At 51.9% G+C, this 9113-nt stretch overlaps 1 long non-coding RNA gene across 1 annotated transcript; it reads left to right on the top strand.

The window, feature by feature from the left end:
* The first annotated feature begins 5960 nt into the window (after positions 1 to 5960).
* LOC133273981 (uncharacterized) lies at positions 5961 to 7895 on the top strand. The gene is made up of 2 exons (XR_009744978.1): positions 5961 to 7210; positions 7694 to 7895. It is a non-coding gene; the product is annotated as an uncharacterized LOC133273981 (long non-coding RNA).
* Positions 7896 to 9113: the final 1218 nt, after the last annotated feature.

The following is a 9113-nucleotide window of genomic DNA, read 5'->3' as shown; positions in this document are numbered from 1 at the left end:
GTCCACAGACAATTTTCTGTATAGCTCCCTACCAAATACACAAACTTAGCATGCTCAGCTTCACTGGCACATCTTGAACCCCCTTTTCTAGCAGCTCTTTTGTAAGTTAGCATTAGATTTTCTGCTGATTTCCACTCCTGTTTCTGTGGATGTTCCTTCCTCTGCATGACTTGGAGACAGCTTGGCAGCCCAAGGCAGCCTAAGGAGCTGCTACTATGCAGAAACCACAGGTCCTAGATTATGCTGAGCCAACATCAAAGATAAAGCATTAAAGATACTGACACAGCAATGGCACTGGCGATCAGCTCTCGCACGTGTGAGGAATCTGTAAGGATGTCTTTATGCACCTCCTTCTTCTATCCATCTCATTAAGGTGATCTGCTACCATTTACATCACCTTGCCAAATGTATATATGTATTTGCCAGTTCAGTCTGCTGACAGGAAGAACATTAACATCTACGAAAGTTTCCATGTTCTTATAATTATCCATTACCTATTAGAAGTTTGATCACTTCTTGAATAAAGTTTTCCCTTTAGCCAAGCACTATAAAGCCCTCATCAGTCCTAGTTTTTACAAGGGCAGGGAGCTAACCTGGGTTCACTCTGCCCTCGCCTTTTGTTTCCTAGCTCTGTTTGGATTCTGGTTTAAACAGACTAGGTGGTTTTGCGAAAGGTGGGTGTTTGATGCAAATTAGAACATGAGTCAAAAGGCTGCGAAAGGGGAAAGCGTGAATTCCTCACTTATCCCATCCTTCTGCACTGCAGCCCCGGGCTCCTGCAGGGAACAGATGACACGACATCATCAACCCACTGGCACACAGGGAGCAGGAGCACTTCTCACTGCACGGCCACCCTGCTGCCAGGGCAGTGGAGATGGACCTGAGCCAGCTGCCAGTGAGCAGCCCCTACCAGTATAGCCACGGGTACTGGGGTTCAGTGCCCAGGTCTTTGCCCAGCCTCTCAGTGAGTTTGTGGTTGGCATGACGCATCACACTGCTCACAACAGAGTGGTTAGGAGCCAAGCTGTCAGTGAAAACCAGCTCTACCACATGAAGTGCTGCTACATCCGAGTTGTAGAGTGAGTTTATTCAGTAGGAAACAGCCAGATTGGACAGCGAATCTACATCCTTAGTTATTGCTTCCATCAACATCTTCCTCCATATTTACATCTTGGACCCATCTGGGCATCAGGATGAGGCTGGTGCTCTGTGTCAGTGCAGTGATACAAAGATACATTGGATCCCCGATGCGAAGACCTCTTGCTATGAGAGGCAGATTTAGTATCACCTCTATCATAGAACCATAGAATAGTTTGGGTTGGAAGAGACCTTACAAAGCTCATCCAGTCCAACCCCCCTGCAACAAGCAGGGACATCTTCAACCAGATCAGGTGGCCCAAAACCACATCCAGCCTTGCCCTGAATGTCTCCACGGATGGTGCATCCACCACCTCCCTGGGCACCCTGTGCCAGTGTTTTAGCACCCTCATTGTAAAGAACTTTATCTCACATCCAGCCTGAATCTCCCCTCTTGCAGTTTAAAACCATCACCCGTCATCCTATCACAACCAGCCCTGCTAAAACATCTCTCCCCATCTTTCATACATGCCTCTTTAGGCACAGGAAGGCTCTAAGGTCTCCCTGGAGACTTTTCTTCTCCAGGCTGAACAGACCCAACTTTCTCAGCCATTCCTCACAGCAGAGGTGCTCCAGTCTCTCGCTATATTTGTGGCCCTTCTCTGGACTCTTTTCAACAGATCTGTACCTTTCCTGTAGTGAGGACTCTCAAGCTGTCCTGCAGGCCTCTGTTTCCTTTCCTCCAAGGAAAATTTTACCAAGCCTTTGATGGCTTGGTAAAACCAGCACATTTTGAGCTGGAGGTGAGGAGCTGGTCTCTAAGCCTGAGCAAGCAGGTGAGGACTCAACAGGCTGAGAAAGTTCAGCCTGGAGAAGAGGAGGCTGCGTGGAGACCTCAGAGCAGCTTCCTGTGTCTGAAGGGGGCTACGAGGACGCTGGGGAGGGACTCTTCATTAGGGACTGTAGCGATAGGACAAGGGGTAATGGGTTCAAACTTAAACAGGGGAAGTTTAGATTGGATATAAGGAGGAAGTTCTTTACTGTGAGGGTGCTGAGGAGCTGGCACAGGGTGCCCAGAGAAGCTGTGGCTGCCCCATCCCTGGCAGTGTTCAAGGCCGGGTTGGACACAGGGGCTTGGAGCAACCTGCTCTAGTGGAAGGTGTCCCTGCCCGGGGCAGGGGTTGGAACTGGATGAGCTTTAAGGTCCCTTCCAACCCAAACCAGTCTGGGATTCTATGGCTCTCCTACACCGCTTTGAGGGTCAGGGCAAGAGCTCCGGGGCGGCCCCTCCCTGTGGCAGGTTTCGGCTCCCCAAGCGGAGGTGCTGAGCCCCGTCCCTGCGGGCACTCAGAGGACACCGCTGTTCCCAGTGGGTTTCGGGGCGCTCCGGGACGCGCCCGCCCCTGCCTCCCGTGGGGCTCTCCCGCCCCGCTCGGTAACCGGAGCCTCCTCCGCTCCGCGCAGGGCTTATGGCGGCGGCCGCAGCTCCGCCCTCCTCCGCCATGACCGCGGCGGCGGCGCCCCCTGGCGGCCGTGCGGGGTGCTGCCGCCGGCAGGTTGTCATCACCCCGCGGGGACACGCGTGTGTGTGTGAATGGGGTGACGGTAAACGGCAGCGGGGCATTGGGAATGGAGCCAACTGCCCCACAAAGTCACCGACATCTCCTGGGGACGGGAGGTGATGCGGAGAGGTTACCGATCCCCGTGACCCGGGAAACGGGCCCTTCCACCGACACCAGGAGCCGAAAGGCTGCAGAAGTGGAAAGCATGGATTGGTCGTTTATTCCATCCTTCTGCATTGCATGGGCACGGACCCCGACGGTGAAAGACACGGACACAGACATGGACACGGACACGGACACACACACGGACAAGACACGGGCACGACACACACGGACAAGGCACGGGCAAGGACGGGCACAGACACGGACACAGACACACACGGACATGGATATGGACACGGACGGGCACGGACATGGACACGGATTGGCACGGATACGGATACGGACACGGACACAGACACACACGGACATGGACATGGATGGGCACGGATACGGACACGGACACAGACACACACGGACATGGACACGGATGGGCACGGATACGGACACGGACACAGACACACACGGACATGGACACGGACACGGACACAGACACACACGGACATGGACATGGACACGGACACGGACACGGACACGGACACAGACGGACACGGACACAGACACACACGGACATGGACATGGACACGGACACGGACACGGACACAGACACACACGGACATGGACATGGACACGGACACGGACACAGACACACACGGACGAGGCACGGACACGGACGAGCACAGACCGGCAGAGACACGGACATTGCAGTGCTGCCCGCCCGCAGCCAGGGGGCAGCAGCGCCGCGGCTTGGGCCAGCGTTGCACGCTCTGCGCCTCGCTATCGTCAGTGCGGGGGGGGCTAGGGGAGGGGCTTCTCCTCATGGCGGCCCGGGGCAGGGGGAGCAGGCGGAGGGAAGGGGGAAACGGGACCGGGGCAGCCGGCGGGGGAAGCGGCCTCCTGCACCCGCAGGCTGCGCTGTCCTCGCTCACCTTCTGTCGTCCCGCAGCCCCCCGCAGTGTAAATATTTGGGTGGTGCGGCGGGAGCGGCCGCGGCTCGCCCGTTCCCCGGCTGGCACCATGGCGGGAGCAGGGACAGGGGCAGGGAGTGCGGCGGGGCAGGGGGATCCGTGAGAGCCGAGCCCCGGCCTGCAGCCTGTACAGGGATTGCCTCTGCCGGCGTGAGGAGAGCAGCGCCATCTGCCCCCCGTCTTCCCTTTACCTTCATGCCTAACGAATTGGCACCATTGGCCCGTGTGAGGTGCATGTGCAGCGCTCCATACAGTGTCTTCTCCGTTGCGGTTTCCTCCACTCTGAAGAGCAGCGAAGAACGAGTGGAGTTGGGATCCAAAAAAGAAGATCAGATCCCATCAGAAAGGAGGAGGGAGAGAACAAACAGACAACTTCAGCTCTCATCATCCTGATTTCTTACTTCAGTAGCTGTGGGATATGCAAGGCTCTGGCCTACAGGCTCCACCAGCAGGGGAGGTGGCAGGCTTCAGCACTACAGCAGCCATCAGTAAGTTCCATCCCAGCGAGTTCAGCGTGCTCTGAGGGAGATAAGTTTGCAAAGGCCAATCAGCCAGTCAGTTTTGGGGGGAAGAAGATCCAGAAAGCAATCCATTCATCTTAATGATAAAAGGTGATAATAAAGTCACCCAGATCCCGAGCATCTCTGTATTGCTTGTGCTACATTCACAGGTCAAATGCAGTGTGAAGGCAATGTGAATGTCTAACTGCCAAGGCATCTGGGCTGTGTTGGAAAGGCTCGCTGCACTCTGCTTTCTTGGAGCTAAGGAGAATTCAGTAAGTTGTTGAGTTGAATGCTCCATCCTCCTCCCTCTCAAGCTTCTGGAAGTGACAGATGTTTCCTCAGGGCCTGTTATTTTTGACTCCTCATGATTTATATATCTGTGCAAGCCTGGTGGGTGGAACTGTGTGTCACAGACAAGCTGAAAATAACTTGTATACTGAGGCTCTGATATCTACTGGCCCATGTAGAGTAGAAAAGCACCCAGATCAAATTGAATCACATTATATGTGCCTGGCAGCTGCATTGAGAGGTACAGGTGGAGCAGTGGTGGGTTAAAGTGAAACTGAAATGTTTTGTGGAGAGCACTGGCAAGGGCTGTGCATTAACCCTGTGCACAGCAGAACAACCATGGCTTAGCCCTCATAGTTGTCTTGCTGAGATACACAGTACCATACCAAGAAAAAAATCATATTTAGAATTATATGTAATTAATTCCCTCTGTCATCATAGGATCACAGAATGATTTGGGTTGGAAAGGACCTTCAGATCGTGTAATTCCAGCCCCCTGCCACAGGCAGGGACACCTTCCAATAGAGCAGGTTGCTCCAAGCCCCATCCAGCCTGGCATACACTGCCAGGGATGGGGCAGCCACAGCTTCTCTGGGCACCCTGTGCCAGCGCCTCAGCACCATCACAGGGAAGAACTTCTTCCTTATATCCAGCCTTAATCTCCTGTTTAAGATGGAACCCATCACCCCTTGTCCTGTCACTACAGTCCCTGATGAAGAGTCCCTTTCTGGCATCCTTGAAGGTACCTTCAGCTACTGGAAGGCTGCTCTGAGGTCTCCCCTGGTCCTTCTCCAGGCTGAACAGCCCCAACTTTCTCAGCCTATCTTCATACAGGAGGTGCTCCAGCCCCCTGATCAGCCTTGTGGCCTCCTCTGGACTTGTTCCAACAGTTCCATGTCCTTTTGATGTTGAGGACACCAGAACTGCACACAGTGCTCCAGGTGAGGTCCCACAAGAGCAGAGTAGAGGGGCAGGATCACCTCCTTTGACCTGCTATTCACGCTTCTTTTGATACAGCCCAGAATATGGTTAGTTTTATGGGCTGCAAGCACACACTGAAGCAGCTCATGTTCAGTTTTTCATTGACCAACACCCCCAAGTCCTCTACAGAGCTGCTCTAAGTCAATTCTCCACCCAACCTGTAGACGTCAGACATGACGCAGAACTGGACAGAAAGCCCTTGGCCTCTGTGTGGGAGGTTCAGGAAGATACCTGGACAGATGGCATTGCAGAGCTGTGCTTGGGTGTGCCTCAAGTGAGGCCAAGGGGCTTCAAACCTGCTTCAGGGTCCTTCTCACTAGAGTCAATACTCTGTGGGGAAATACTCCTGTGGGACCCTGGGAGTCGCCAGCCATAAATGCCTCATCAGCTATTTTGGGATAGTCTGGAGCAAAAGGTAGGCAAGTAAATATGCTACATCCACATGTGCCCAGCACTCAAAAAATATGAAGGAACACTCTGTGGCACACAGGCAGGTACCAGTCTCAAAGCACAGTGTCAGGGCTAAGATGTAAGGGCATATTCTTAGATGAGCTTCTCAAAAGCTGATGTCTCTGCTCCTCTCCATGTACATGTAGTGAGCAGGGTGTTTCACGCAGCCTCTCACCAAGTTTTCCCCAAGTGCAGCCTGGCTTCCTTTGGGTACAGCTCAGAACCAGCATTCTCTGGGAGGTGATAATATTTTCCAAGGCTGGGCCATTCATCCGTGCCAGCCTCTTGGGAATAGGGAGAAGCTTTGCAGAAAGGGCCTGGCCACACCCTGGAGCCAGCAGTAGGATGTTTACAGCCTGCCAAGGTAAACTGTGTGAGTGGTACACCTCCATTTACAGCCAGATCTCCAGAGCAGAAGCAGGGAGTGAGGAGTGCCACAACTTTCACTGCTCGTGAGGAGCTGAAGATGAAACTCAGCGGAGGACCCAAACTCCTGGAGGATATCCACACCTCCAGAGAACATGTCTCGTGCAGGGTTTCCTGGCAAGGTTTCTGCCATAGCACAGCTTTGGCACATGTCATCTCTGCATTTAAAACCTTCTCTGGTTGTTTTTGTTTGTGGTTTTGTTTTGGGGTTTCAGGTACTGGTTTCCACTTCCCTGAGTGCTTCCCCAACACTGGGCTTAACCTTACTTCTGTCTCTGGTCCCCTTTGAGCACCAGCCTGTGATGACTCGGATCTCCTGAGGCCTCTCCAGTGCTTTCATCCTGGAATCATCATTCAACCTACCTCTTAAATTCATCAGAGATTATTAGGATTCTCTGTGTGCTCCTTTCTCTTCAAGGCCACATGACTTCCACTCTTTCCTTGCATCTTCCAACTTCCCTGTTCCCATGCTTGTTTCCTGTTCCTTTTTCTTTTGAGTTTCTCTGCCAGGAAGTGTTGCACAAAGTGATACTTTGGGATGTGCAGTAGAGGGGCCACGAGACATTAATCCTGCTCTCAGAGGTCCCTTTAGAAAAAACATCCTTTAAATGCCAACAAAGATTTAAGCCAAAAGGTTTTAATTTTTAAACTGATGAACAATTTGTCCAGAGTCAAAACATTTGTGCTGATAATGGTGCTGTGCCCTGAGGGAGCTAATTTGCCTATCTTACATTGCTTGACTTTCCTGCTCACAGATAACTCAGCCCAGTGATATCTCATGTTGTAACCCAGTTCAAGACTCAGACCCACTCTTGCAAGAAGGACGTGCTGCATCTTTGGAAAACCTGAGTGAAATGTTGTGTCACAGCAGGAATAGAACCCAGTACCTTGTGCTAACTCACTGTTAGCACATTTTGGACTTGTCTAAAACATTGGGTGACATCAGTGGGATAGGCTGTATAAAATTGCCATTCTATCTGGGAGGATGTTAGATCCGTTTGCTCTCATGTTGTCCTTACGTGTGTGGCCATACAGGAGTACATCAGCAGCTCCTCTATCTTCAGCCTATTACTGTACTGGAAAACATAGCATAGAAATACCATGTAAATGTGAGCTGGGTGTTTTAAATGTTGAGGGTTGGTTTTTTTTAGAGGCCTCCCAGTTCTCCTATCAGTAGTTGCAGTCCAGGAAACTTTGTGTTTATTAAGCTCTGTGTAAATTTTCAGCTCTCTATAAATGTAAAATCAATAGCAGTGATAACAGCAGCAAAGTGCTTAGTCCAGCTCTGGTAATAACCCAAGACTGCTGACTTCTAGATAAGATCGCTTGCTTTACACAGGCACCTCCTCTCCATGTGAAATCAGAGGGTGCAGAACAGAAGATACTTGTGCACCCTGACAAGAACAGAAACACTGAAAACATGATGCCAACGGCAGGCAACAACCTGAAGGACTCTTAGAATGTATTGTGGGGGCCTTTGCCCCTCCACCGAGCACTGCAAACACACTTCCTCTTCTAGGAAATTAAACTCTTAACAGACATCTCCTCGCTGATGATACTGTCTTTTATCTCCTCACAAGCACACGGGAAAGGGAAATCTCCAGTAACCTGACAGAGTGAGCAATGCTGCATTGCTGGGGGATGAACAGAATGATGAGATGACAATGTGTGGCTTATCCAGAGCTGTGGCCTCCAGCGGTGATGCCACCACCCGGCTGGTTCTAGTAGGGGTCAACCTCGCCAGTTTTTGAGGTTCACAGCAGGGGTCATGGGGTGTGTGTAGGGACCATGCTTCCACCCCTCCCCAGGCATCCTGCAGCTCTAAAGGCAGCTTTGCCTGCTCAGCCTCCCCCACTCTTGCCCAAACAGACAGGTAGAAGGGCTCTGTGCTTTTATAGCTGTGGTTTTATCACCACTGGCTAAGTGGTGATAAACCTAGTCTCTACCATTTATAAATACTTGTGTAGAGCTAATGGCTGATAGCTAATGGCTGGTAGCCTCTGCTACCTTCCACTGTGGTAATCACATTAAGGGTGAAACCACTGCAGGCAGCTGTGGTTGGCTCCATGCAGTCTATTCCTCTTCCACCAGGTCCTCTCTAACCCTGGTTTAGGGTTCCCATACATTTTACTGCCATCCCACCAGCCTCTGTCATGATCTCCCCATGGAGTTCACTGGTAGACCCCAGGAGTAATCCCTTCCCTCCTCCCTGCACACCTCTGCCAGCCAGCTCAGCCTTATCTTGCTCTGTGGTAGATCCACAGTCACCTTTGGGCTTTTTCTTTGGCAGGCTGCTTTGTTCAAGTCCATCTGCACATCAGTTCCCATCCGTTTTCTTCTTCCCTGCTCTCTGCCTGTTAACCTATCCTTAGGTCCAGTGATCTCCCCTGCAGGAAGGATCCTCCTTAAGCCCCTATCCCAAAGGCGACACTCCCACTGTTAAATAATGACACAGTAATGATCACCAGAGGGCTGGCAGGGACTTCAGGAAGTCTCTGAAGCCATTCCCCCTTCTCCGAGGTGGAGTCACCCAGGAGCAGTGCCTGACACGTGTGTGAAATGCTTCCAGCCATGGGGATGCTGCAGCTCCCCAGCAGCCCCCTGCGGCCCAGGAGACCTTCCTGGGGAAAAAAAAAGCACTTTCTGGAGCACAACCCAAATCTTTCCTCCTGCAAATCAGGCTGATTATTACTTGTCCTTCTTCTGGAGCAGAACTGATCACAGTCTGCCTCATCACAACCTTTTATATAATAGCGAGA

Source organism: Pezoporus flaviventris, unplaced genomic scaffold (assembly GCF_033815535.1).
Source record: "Pezoporus flaviventris isolate CSIRO_AGI_PZ_B2104156 unplaced genomic scaffold, CSIRO_AGI_Pfla_v1 ptg000035l, whole genome shotgun sequence".
In the NCBI taxonomy this organism is placed as follows: Eukaryota; Metazoa; Chordata; class Aves; order Psittaciformes; family Psittacidae; genus Pezoporus; species Pezoporus flaviventris.
Note: the sequence above shows the minus strand (reverse complement) of the source record. Positions and strands in the feature narration are given on the sequence as shown.